This window comes from Misgurnus anguillicaudatus, chromosome 3 (genome assembly GCF_027580225.2).
Source record: "Misgurnus anguillicaudatus chromosome 3, ASM2758022v2, whole genome shotgun sequence".
Classification (NCBI taxonomy): Eukaryota; Metazoa; Chordata; class Actinopteri; order Cypriniformes; family Cobitidae; genus Misgurnus; species Misgurnus anguillicaudatus.
In genome coordinates this window covers 19,738,695-19,752,295 of record NC_073339.2, presented here as the reverse complement: position 1 = coordinate 19,752,295, position 13,601 = coordinate 19,738,695, and the positions used below count along the sequence as shown (strand labels likewise).

At 38.2% G+C, this 13,601-nt stretch overlaps 1 protein-coding gene across 3 annotated transcripts in view; it reads right to left on the bottom strand.

Moving 5' to 3' along the window:
• The window catches only part of gpm6ab (glycoprotein M6Ab), an 84,134-nt gene that overhangs the window by 40,198 nt on the left and 30,335 nt on the right, over positions 1 to 13,601 (bottom strand). The gene's annotated exons all lie outside the window — the stretch shown is intronic.

Below are 13,601 nucleotides of genomic sequence, written 5' to 3'. Positions count from 1 at the left end.
AGTTAAATGTTCACATTTAACACTTAAAACCTTGTTTGTGCAAGTGTTTGTGTGTTTTTCGGGAACAGTATGGTGGCTTGTCAGATACTGTAAAAACAATGAGGATTAATGAATTGTATAGTGCACAACATCAAGTGCACAGAGAATCTCCTGGTGCTGGAAAAATCATTTGTCTTGCAGTCACAGTTGGAAGTGGAGCTACAAAATAGTGCTTAATGGACTAACGCTGTTTACTTATTCTCTGTGAATTAACAGGGATTCAGTACTGATATGATAAGGATGTAATCATTATTACTTAGAAATCATTTGATTGTGAAGTTCCTCATTCATAAGTGCACGAAACTGTCTGCTCTTGTTAGTAAATAAATGTAAATATAGATCAGTGATTTTCAAGTCATTTTGCATTGGTAGTGTTCAAACAGCAATTATTATCTATAAAATAAAATATAAAAAATTTATTATTATTACTTTGAACGGGAGTGCTTACTTGTTTTGTTATTATAAAATGTCTTATAAAATGTAAATAGTTTTGTTGTTGTGTTTTTCCTTATTATTAATAATAATAATAATAATAATAATTTAAAAAAAATTTGAAAATATGCTCATTTTCTAGCTCCCCTCGAGTTAAACATCTGATGCTTACCATTTTGGAACCCATTCAGCTGATCTTCGGGTCTGGCGCTACCACTTTTAGCATAGCTTAGCATAATTAATTGAATCTGATTAGGCCATTAACATCACGTTAAAAAATAACCAAAGAGTTTCAATATTTTTCCTTTTTGAAAACTTGACTCTTCTGTAGTTACATCGTGTACTAAGACTGACCGAAAATTTTAAGTTGCGATGTGGCGATAAAATGGATGCAGCAGGCGCAGTGATATTATGCAGTGCCCAAAAATAGTCCCCTGCTATTGAAAGTTACTAAGGGGACTATTTTCGGCTGCTGTGTACTATCATTGGGCCTCCTGCAGCCATGTTAGGGCAGCAAAAATCTTGATTATTACAACAGAAGGAGAGTAGCCATATCTGCCTAGAAAATCACAACTTTTAATTTTCCGTCTGTCTTAGTACAATGTAACTACAGAAGAGTCTAGATTTAAATAGGAAAAATATAGAAACTCTTTGGTTATTTTGAGCACGATGCTAATGGTCTAATCAGATTCAATGGATTATGCTAAGCTATGCTAAAAGTGGTAGCGCCAGACCCGGAGATCAGCTGAATGGATTCCAAAACAGTAAAAATCTGGAAAATGAGAATATTTTTTTAAAAAGTGGAGTGTCCCTTTAACGCAGCATACACAAGCGCTGCATTTAAACACTTGCCTCTAATTCAAAGGTGAAAGTAAAATGCGCATGGCTGCATGTGCACTTATAAGCCCCTCCCACCCACTGATTACACGCTGATTAACCGTTGGGAAAATTCAGTCACCGCAACATCTCTAAATAAAACATTTTGGATGATTGACAGGTATGTCTATGATTTAGCCACTTAGAAAAAATATTAAAAATTCTGTCACATGAGGCTGAATAGAAAACGTAACAGTTTTGGTTTTCATTGTGTTGAAATCTACATAATTTGGCAAGCTTTTACAAAGTAACAGATGAATTTGTGCCAATATTCCTTATTGGTCACATAGCCTTTTGCACAATTAAAAGATAGAAGTATCTATTTATTTAGAAGTCTATTTATTTTCACAATTTTATTGCTAGTCAGAGCAGACCTGCGGACCTAACAGTTCAGGACCATACATTGCTTGCCACTGGGATTTTTAAAAGACATTTGGTGTCACTTTTAAATTTGAATGATCCTCCAAAAAGGCTAAATCTATTTATTGCGTTGCCCTTTCGTTCAAGGGACACTCTTTAAACACTTGTGCACTTGGGACCAACTCATATTCTTTTATCTCTTGCTAATGACTTTACCAGTTCACATCAATGAACTCAGTTCAAAATCCAATGCAGTTTTAATTTTGATAGTGGCACTGAAATACAGTATGTGAATACAATTCTCTATTCAGCCCTGTTTAAAACTAGTATCCACCGTGTACATTTTCACTCTCTGCTGTAATGCAGGCAACATCAGCCACCAATGAAATCATAATAATCATTGTCGCCTGGAGAAACAAACACTTGCTGTAGTTCCACACGATTTTCTTTAAATGTCCTAATTCTCTGACAGAGCAGCTCTTCCAATAGCCTGTCTTGTAGTGTTAACCCTTATACTCAGGTCTGTCAGTTTGTTTCACAGTGACGCTTGTGAGACTTTGAGACAAGAAATCTGACATTATTATCTTAATACTCTACAGTCTTACTGTATAAATACACTTTCAGAAAAAAGGTAAAAGTTGTCACTGAGACCTTTTAAAAATGGTATAGATATGTACCTTTGATAGGCCAGTGTGTACTTCTAATTACGAAGTATTTAGTTACTGTAATTTACAAACTGATCTCACGAATTTCCGTGGCATAGTCACGGAATTTTGTGCTCATTTTTCCGTGGCATTCTCACGGATCTCCGCAATTTAATTACGTTTTCCTTAAAAAAGTAAAGTAAGGGATTACTCTTATTATTCTAGTAATTTAATTACAGTTGAATGTTGAATGATGTAATTGAACTAAAGACTGTGTATGTACTAGATCAATTATATATAATACAATAGTAAATTTAATATCAAAATTTAAAGTCTAAGGTTAAAATGCATGTTTTTATGCATCCGTCTTACTTTAAAGGATAATTCCGGTATTTAACACTTTGAGTCTCATTTCTGGGAAAATGAATGTTAAGTGTTGTTTTAATGACATGTTTGTGCATGGCCATTGACTTCCATTCTGAAGCAGTCAAGAGACGCTTCTAAACGAGTCAAAAACTCAAGACACGACCCATTGTCAAAATTTCTGTGTCCATCACTGTAGTTCATCCAAAACAAACCAGAAATGAGACTCAAAGTGTTAAATACCGGAATTATCCTTTAAGTACTTTGGTGAATTAATAAGAATAATGGTAACACTCCAATTCTATAGTTTCCAATTCTCACTATTAACCAGTTGGTTATTATCATTAATATTAATGAGATATTGGCTGTTTATTAATACTCAAAAAGCACATATTGATGCCTGATTCTGCAAAACTTTATTCTACATCCTTAATCCTACCAATACTTAAAATGAACGACTACTAAGTAATAATAAACAGTAATTAGGAGTATATTAAGGCAAAAGTAGTTAATAGTGAGAATTGGACCTTAAAAAGTGTGTACTTATGATTTATACGAGCTGTTTCAAGTCTATCTTTGTATCATTTACTAAATAGGATTAAGAAAGTAATAAATAATTAAATACTTTATGGAAATCGTTACATGATTGAAGATGTAATTAATAACTGGTTTTTAATTTTTGAAAAGACTCCTCCCCAGTGACCACTTTTTGTACCTTCTTGTTCCTTTTTTTCTGTGCCAGAAGCATTCATTCCAGAGAATATATTTGCTAATTTTAAGCTTATTTCAATTTCTTTCTTTCTGGGGTTTTTAATGTGAATTTTCTGATGGCTCAGTGATGTGACAGCTCATTGATTCTAATTGGGTGTTGGTATTGTAGCAGGTGATTACATTTGACAGCATCTCCACCAGGTCTTCTGAAGACACAGTCGTGCACTGAGATGCTTATACATTTTCAGGTTGAGATCTCTACAGATAGTACAAGATCAGTGGCTGGATCAAAACACTGTCTGACAGACTAAATCTACTAATAATGCAATGAGGGGTGAGATTAGTTGAGACAACTGATGGTTACTTTTGACATGGAGACGAATCATCTCAGCGTAATGAGAAGGTATTGTTCTTCAAAGCCTGTCATGTGCTTTTCCAGCATGGCATTACATTTATATATGGAAAAATATAAATGGTTTATATGATGGGGACTTTTATTTTAGGCATATAATATAGTGTTCCTGCAGCTAAATTGTTAGAGCATTACACTAACACCACAAGGGTCATGGGTCTGATTCTCAAGGAACATAATTCTAATAAAATTTAATACATTTCTAATACTTCTTCTGCAAACCTAAAATGATGGTAATAATATTACATTGAAAAATAAAAATAAATAAAAGTTCTGCAAAGTGTCAGCTGTTCCATGCCAGGATTAAAATTAAAATACAGTATGCGGCTTACCGATGTCACACATTATTAACCATCTCCAGTTCTTACTTTATTTTATTTTAACTCTCTCTGAATGCAAATTTGGATTTGTTTTTTAGTAGATTAAAGATTATGATACAGTTTCACCAATTCAATTGTATACATTTCTCCCTATAAAAAGTAAAACATGGTATTTGACATTAGTCTTTTTATTTATTTATTTATTTAGTGACCGCTACTTCATTTTTCTTCTAGTACAATGCAAAGAATGTACAGAGCTGTAAGTGTGTATTAAAATAGTTTGAAAGCGTTATATTTAAATACACCATGCCATTAGCATGTCATCATGTAGAAAAGATGTTTGACAGTAAAAAAATAGAGCAGAGACAGATGGTAGAAAATTGCCCAGCAGGCTGAGACCACATTGTCCCTGAATTTTCTCTGATCAATCCCAGAACCCTCCTTCATCACTTGCATTATTCATATAAGCATGCTTTATTTCTTGTTCGCATTGTTTAGTGGCACTAACATAAAAAAAACCTTATTAAGCACCAAATTAAAACAGTACATGCCTTCGATTGAGAAAGACATTTTGTCTCCGCCTATAAAATCACTAATCAAAGAATCCCATTGCTGTCATTTAAACATGTAAACACAGACCATCTCAACCTTGACATCATCAGACCTAAAAGAATCAAGCTGGCTGATCATTTTGGACAAGCCTTGCTCTGTTGACTGTCATTTTTGTATAAACCACCTCATGATATATTGACACAGCAGTGGCGTATAAGCAAACACTTAAATGCTGCATTTCACACATACTTATATGGAAATGGATATGGTGTCAGTTTAATAGCCATTTCTGTTACAGTAAATTGCACAATAATTGTAATAATAAAATCTTAACATTGTACAGTATGTAATATAACAATAGGCTTCACGCATTCTGTAAACATCAAATAACTGCACAATTAATACAGAAACAGCTCAGGATATAAATAAAAAAATCCCAGCCCAGAGGACAACAATGATGAAGTGTGACATCTCTTAAATAAGCACACAGAGCTGTCATACTTTTGAAGATACATTTTGATGAAAAAAGTACAATAACCCATCCAAAAAAATCAATAGTAGATGGAGAATCCCATTTCAAAATGTTCTTCAAAGTCCTTTTTCTGTCACTAAAAGAAAACCTGGTCAAAAAAGTTGATGAACACAGACACAAAACTCCTATGATAAAATGGCTCGTTCTGGTTCTTCATTCTGATTGGTTGAAACACGTTCTAAGCCGTGATAAAATACCCCGGTAAACCCACGGTTCAGACCGCATTACATAATTATCACTGCGCCACTGTTGCTGCGTACTGATTTATGAAAATAAACACAACAGTCTTTAATCATATCTTTAATTTGTATACAATTGCACAATTATGGCGATATCCAGATAAATGTCAATAAATATTGAGTCATCTAATCAATAAAGAGAAAACGCTCCCTGAGGAGTTTCTCATTCAAATTCATATTTCCGCTATCCACTGGGTGGCGATCTTACCCAACTTAAACACTGATGTATTCACTCAACACTGAAAACACTGTGTTTTGATCAGGCTCTGAATCCAATCTCTAACAAAAGTTCTTCACAAAAATTGAATTATCTCTGATTATTTCTGAAAATTTGAGAGGTGATAAGAGAACAAATGAAGGTAGGATAAAGGTTTTTTTTTGTTGTTGTTTGAAAGCAGATGGTCTGTTCTTTCATGTGATACTTTAAGTTTTATTTAAAGTAGGGATGTTCACATTGACCGTTTAACCGTTAACCGAAGGTAAGAATTCATGACCGATTAACATTATCAGTTAAAATAAAAAAAATATTTGTTAATACATGGTGCGTGTTGTCATGAGCCGACAGACATTTCGCCACTTTTTCTATCTTTAATTTGTAAATGTCCTGTAAATGACACAAATGATTGCTGCCCTGACTGTCAGGACTCTGCCTTGAAGTCTTGTTATACTTGTCTTTTGTCATGGTGGCAGAGTTCTGGCAGTCCCTGGCCTTGTGTGGAGGTTCATGCCTTGTTTTTGTGTTTGGCATGTACCTCCGGTGTCTTGTCAATTGTCCCCGCTCCCTCGTCCTCCTGCTTATTGTTAATTATCACTTATTCCCATCACCTGTTCCCGCTTGTTATCTTGTTTGGTTTATTCTATTTCATGTCATGACGGTGTCGGGGTCCATCGCATCATCTCCTGTCTCGCTTCTGCTGCCCATTGTAGTGGGTCCAGTTCCATCCTGGCTGACGGACCAGGAACGCTCAGCACTATTTGCTGAGCTTTGGAGAGCCACCGCCATGCCCGATCCGGTTCTCAGTAGGGCTGTTACCTGGATCCGTCCGTTCCTTGGATTGGCTGCCGTTGGGTTTGAGCTGGCTCACGGGATGGTCGAGCCCAAGTCCGCGCAGCCAGAGCCGGAGCCCGCGCAGTCCGCGCAGCCAGAGCCGGAGCCCGCGCAGTCCGCGCAGCCAGAGCCGGAGCCCGCGCAGTCCGCGCAGCCAGAGCCGGAGCCCGCGCAGCCAGAGCCGGAGCCCGCGCAGTCCGCGCAGCCAGAGCCGGAGCCCGCGCAGTCAGAGCCGGAGCCCGCGCAGTCCGCGCAGCCAGAGCCGGAGTCCGCGCAGTCCGCGCAGCCAGAGCCGGAGCCCGCGCAGTCCGCGCAGCCAGAGCCGGAGCCCGCGCAGCCGACCCGTCCAGCGCGGTCGACCCAGCCGCGTCCTTGTCCTGCACCTCCCTGGACTGTTTTGTCCTGAGCTTCTTGTGGACTTTAGGGTGTTTGATTTTTGTTTTGAGTTTGAGTTTTGTTTTTTATCCTGTTTTTGGCACTTTTTGTTATGTTTTATTCTGATGTGTTCTGAGTCTAGTCTTGTATATTATCTGTCATGTGTTCTTGTCTTGTGTGTTCCCTTTTTGGACGCCAGGTGGCGTCCTTTGAGGGAGGGCTACTGTCAGGACTCTGCCTTGAAGTCTTGTTATATTTGTATTTTGTCATGGTGGCAGAGTTCTGGCAGTCCCTGGCCTTGTGTGGAGGTTCATGCCTTGTTTTTGTGTTTGGCATGTACCTCCGGTGTCTTGTCAATTGTCCCCGCTCCCTCGTCCTCCTGCTTATTGTTAATTATCACTTATTCCCATCACCTGTTCCCGCTTGTTATCTTGTTTGGTTTATTCTATTTAATGTCAGTGTATCTTTAGTTCTGTGCAGGATCATTGTGTTATGTTGTGTCGAGTTCTCTTGTTCCATGTATATTTAGAGTCTAGTTACCCAGTCTAGTTGTAGTGTTATCTGTCAAGTATTTCGTGTTTCATGTTTCATACCCCCTCGTGGGTCTTTGTGTTTCTTGTTAATAAAGTGTTTTCTGTTTTCCCCGACATCGTCTGCTCTTGGGTTCATCTGTTCTCCATAATCCTCACACTGACGGTCTGATAAAGTAATCATTTGTATGAGAAATCATTTGTATGCGTGTTTGGAAGCTGAACGGAGACGCGCGCTCCAGTTTTAGACACACACTCGCGAACTTCCCTAAGCACTTCCCCTCGGGGGAATCCCTGTCGCCATTTTGAAGTGCGTTCCACTTCGTCAAGTGAACGAAGGAAGTTTGTATGGACAGACCCTCGCTCCCTTGATTTTGACCGAGGGAGCGAGTCTGCTTCATATGTACACTTCATGCAGCTTCATATTCCACAATGCAACACGATTGTGATGTCACTTCAGCAACTCGCACTTTGCACATGGAGGGGGCGGTCTCCACTTTCCATGTGATCAAGGCTTAGGGCGATCCATTTGAACCCACTTTAAGTGTTCTAGCAGTAGTGGGCACTTGTACAACGTAAGCAATGACGTACATCCGAGTGAACGAGACTGAGGGAAGTTAGCGAGGGAAGTTCATTAAAAAACGAACTGGAACGCAGGGCCGGACAGACGTTCGCTGATGGCCTCTGACCCTAACCATAAACATCTAGCTCTTTTTGCACAAACGGAGAAAGACGACGCAAAACCAAAACTTTCTGAAAAGCGTCCTGCTTTAGAAATGATCACTGTGGTAGATGAAACGGAGACAATCTGCCCTTTGGATATTAATCCTCTGGACCGATTGCGTGCTTTTTAATAAGGTAATGTTGCATGAATATCTGATAATGTATGAATCCTGGTTCTGTTGTTGATCTGTCGCTGCTGTTTGCACGTTCAAATTAAATGTTTTGTTTTTACTAGTTCACAGACAACCGTCAACTATATTTTTACTAAATGACAATTTCATATTAAAATCTTATAAGTTAACGGTTAATGTTCGGTTTAGAAGCTACGGTTGTCGGTCGGGAAAATTAACTGATATGAGCATCCCTAATTTAAAGAATATAATTTTTCTGTAAGGCATTATAATAAAACTGGTTGGCAACTTAAAAAAAAACACTGACGGGGAAAGAGTTAAAGTTAAGCATGCTTCCAAGCATATTTGATCATCACTTCAACAGTTGCACGATATAAATGTTAATGTATATTTTAGATGAATGTTGATTTATAAAAATAAACACCACAGTCTTAAATCATATTTTCATTGTGTCTTTGCTGCGTCTGTGTTGGTTGGGAACTGCGCTCTGTTGCAGCCACACTTGATTCTGGGGAACTACTTTGTTTGGCGGAAGAGTAATATTTGTACTAATATAATTACAACTTATTTGTGATTTATTTTGTGAAATCCTGCTAACGTTATGCATAATGAAGTAACCGTTTTATAAAGGCAATAACCCCCGCAAAGCAGTGGGGTTACAGTGCATTTTATAACAGCTATTGGGGTTTCCAGCATGCTTCGCGTCGTGCCTAACAACGCCCCTTAGCTGTTACAAAATGCACTGGTAACCCACTGCTTTGCGGGGGGTTATTGCTTTATTTTAACACAGTCTGTAATTTAATGTTGTGGGAACAGGTAAGCCTGCAAAGATCAACCCTGCATCCGAAATCGCATACAGTACTGTGACTGTACATAAATTTGATGAGGTACCTACTCATCGACCGTTAAAACAGTAGGAACTATAGTATGAACATGAATATTATAAATGAATTTGGATGTACTAAATACACCATTTTGATACATAACGTATCATACGTCATCAACAACAACAAGTAAGTTGTTAACTGGGATGATGTCAAACAAGTGCGATTTAACCACAAGGGATATCGTTCAAACAAGCACAATTTAACCACAAGGGAGTGGGACAGCTGTTTAATATGTATTTTGCAAATACATTTTTGAATAAAACAACGCCTCTCCTTCTTCTACTTAGTTAGATAGCTCCTCTGTCAGGGGCTCACGGGATAGTGAAATGTCCATCAAATGAACACTTCAGGATCTTGCCAGAAGTACTAGTTCGTCCGGGTACTTTTCGCATTCTGTTTTTTGAATACTATGATTTCGAACATACTACTCGCCTCGCCTACTGCTTAGTAGGCAGTTTTGGACAAAGCCAAGTATTTACTCTACTCTATTGGCCATATGTCTTCGCCATAGCAAAATATAACCTGATCTCACAAATGTCGCTTCAGTTTGGGGTTAGATTTGCTGTTTGCATTAGGATGTCACTTTAAGTATTGGTTTATACTATTTTTTCGTATCCTTTTTAAACCATTGTCGCTTAGGGTTAGAGTTGGGTTTGGTTAAGGATGTCATTTTATGTAATAGAAAGTTGTTCTAACCCCAAACCGAAGCGACAATTGTAAGAAAATAGGAAAAACAGTTGATTAACCAATACGTGAAACTGACCAGTGATGGTACTAACGGCGTTATAAATAAACGGTGTTACTAACGGCGTTATTTTTTTCAGTAACGAGTAATCAAATAAATTACTGTTTCTCCCGTTATAACGCCGTTACCGTTATTGACAATAAATGCTGCGCGTTACTATAATTAATCTCACTAAAGCGATTTTCACCAGAGTAAGTTCTCTCATGCAGACAGGCAATGTTTGTCTCTAGTGTGTGTGTGTGTTGGGGGCTGAGAGACACATAACTGATGCTGATTGGTGTGAGTGTGTGTTAGAGGGGGTGGGACAACCACATAAGCGGTGATGATTGGCTTAATTTCCATCACTAGCCAACCAGAGGCAGGCAGAGATCATATGCAAACACATGCACAGTCCGAGAAGTTCAGTGCAGTGTTGCCAACTTGGTGACTTTGTTACTAAGTTTAGCAACTTTCTAAACCCCTTTAGCGACTTTATTTACTAAAAGCGACTAGGACAAATCTAGCGATCTTTTCTGGCGTGGGACTGACGCGAGAGCATGTATCGCTCTCTCTTCTCAACGAGCAGCGGCTGATGCTGCTACCAACTCACAGGCAGCCCGGACCTCGCGCTGCAGTCTGCGAGTCCCACACCCGCAATGACAGAGCGATGATGACAAGTACAACAAACTCAAAGGTAGCAGTCGCAAACACAAAGTATAATAAGCACTACTTTTCCATCGTTGAGGTGAAACGCAAGAATGTTTATGTAATGTGCAACTTATGCAGAGTAAGAAAGAGCCTCTTCACGTCTGTAATTCTGATCTAATAAAGCACCCCACATCGTCACACATGCTGCCACTCCTTGCGAAAATTAACCAGGGGTTTTTGTGGTAAAAGTGCAGTAACCATTGTTTTTTGGCGTATTGATTGCTATCAGTAAAACCATGGTTTTACTACAGTAACCATAGTGAATTATGGTTTGTTGTCAAAACCATGGTTATTTTGTGGTAACCATGGCTTTACTGCAGTAACCATGTTTTTTTGGTTTTAACTGTAGCAAAACCATGGTTAATTTTCGTAAGGGACAAAATTAGTGGTTTCTCTTTAGTGTCTAATTCATTCAACAAATGTTTTATTGGGGGCATCCAAGTTATTTGAAATATTTGAACTTTTTTTAAGTAACGCAATATAAGTAACGTTACTTTGCCTGGTAATTAGTTACTTTTATAATGATGTAACGCAGTTACTAACTCAGTTACTATTTTTTAGAAGTAACTAGTAACTATAACTAATTACTTTTTTAAAGTAACGTTGCCAACACTGAAACTGACACAGAAAAGAAATGTGTGGCACAGGCACGTAAAATGGTGGAAATACGTGAGAATGCCACGCAAAACTGAACAAAATAATGAGTGACTTTTTCACGTATTTTGTGAGATCAGGCTAGCAAAATTATGTCACTCTGACTTAAATAAAACTTGTATTACAGTATACATTACATTTTACATATATTTCTTATAGCTCTTTCACAGTAAATACATTCTGTATTAGTAAAGACTGTAGAGAAATAAGAAAAACTAAAAATTACGAAAATATATAGAACACATGGTACTGACTTAATCTGACTCCGTCTTCTTCAAATCCATCTGTTTAGTCAGATTCAATTTAGTAAACAACATTGCATGCATGGATGAAAGACTAAAAACATTAGCAGCGACTAAAAACAAATGTATTAAGACAAGCTATTTGTATAGTCTTCTTTGAAATGGTCTCAAAACTGCCTTCAAAATTCATAACAGTGATCTATTGGAAGTCCAGGCAGCCCTGCATTACGGGTGACTGACTCTATAACCTATTCACAGAGACCTTATAAAATGTGATTCATCCAGTCCGGAGTACTTCACAACAATGACTGAATAATGGAACCGAGCATAAGAATCCGCAAATCAAACTGAAAGAATCGATTTCACTGCTTGCACATTTGAAGTCTATGCAGTTCAAGAGCGCATTTGAATGATGGCCTCGGAGAAATAACAAGAGCACTTCTAAGTATTTAATTTCACTATACACTGTAGCATGTCCCAAGAGCAAGATCAATACAGTTTCCATCCCAAACCTGCTTGCATGTCAGGCTGAGGCTTAATCCATGCAGGGAAAGGAGTGTAATTACTTTTTTGATTTATGATTTTGTATCCAATATCTCAATGTCACACTATACTGACAATATGCTAAAGTTGTATCTGCCTGCTGATCCACCTATTGTAAAGATCGGTAAAGATGAGAAGAGAATTAATCCAGAGCACTCTGCCATCTGCTGAAGAGGAATGATTTATCTGTCTAAACCCACACAACCAGCAAGTTTTCATCCAAGGCTACCAGTGAGCCATACTCACACTGTGAAAGTATTGAGCAAAATCAGCAGCCTGGATTTTTACCTAATCAAATACAGCAACCCTTCATCTGTTTCATCTGTATGGATGTCTTTGCATGCCTACACATCACATTTCTCTGCCCTACGACTATTGTGTTCTCGTGCCACCCTGATATCATATTCCACACTAATTATTTCACACTGATCTCTTTATTGTCATTGGTAACAATATGCACTAAAGTATAAAAAGATAGTCGACAATGAAAGCTGAAGATAAAATTCATTGAGTTGGAAAAAGAGAGAGAGGGATGGAGAGCTGGATTGGGTCTGAGAGTATCTCTCGCTACATGTCCCCATAGGCAGTCTTAAATACAGCTATGGCAAAGTCTTTCCTCACATGACTGAAGTGCAAATAATTGATTTTCACAGGATTTCAAATGCCAAACGATTTATCATCTGTTGAACAACTTCTGTAGGCTGTGTGCAAGGAGTCTTGTTGTGGGTGTTCGCACTTACACCAGCATTAGCAATAACCGACACACCTTCTATTTACAGTACCACATTCTCCTCCAATTTTTCTCTGAATTGGATTTCAGTGGTCTCAACTGTTGGGAATAGATGGCTGGTCAGGATTCTGTATTTGAGAGATGGATCTATTTCATACAGTATTTTGAAAAAGATAATTCTCTATCCTCATACCCACACTGATTTGCTTTCTCTTTTCCCATGTTCTCTCTCTCTTTCTCAAGCATAAGTGGGTCAGCAGTGCCGTAACTTAAAGAACCGCAGTTGCTCATAAGCACCATTTTTATGACACACATCCACTCATGCCATAGCAACTGGCATTCATTTCAGTTCACCCAGAGCCCCACCTTATATTTGTCGTCCATTGTTCTCCAACTCGTTCAACTACAGCAATTATTCAAAAATGAAGGCATGGGAGTGTGGGTGTGTGAGTGGGAGAGATATTCTCGCAGGACACATTTAGGTGTAAACAAACCATCTGGTGAAGATAAATTTAACATCTTCCTTCTTAAAATGTATTTAAATTCATTTAATAGTGTAAAAGCTTTGGATGAATACAAATCGGGATTCATAATAAGCTGTGTGCTAAAAAAAAACGCATTCTGCAATAGATGACTGCACACATCCCCTTAGAGCAAACACACATCACACACAAAGATAGGATTTTAAATCAGATAAGTGACAAACAACACTTTGAGAGACAAAGGCAACCACACTAATCTAATCTGACCTGGAAACTGTTTTGTAATGGCTGCATTGTAGTGATAACCAAAGGAGCTCAATGACGAAATTTAAGAATGAGGGGAA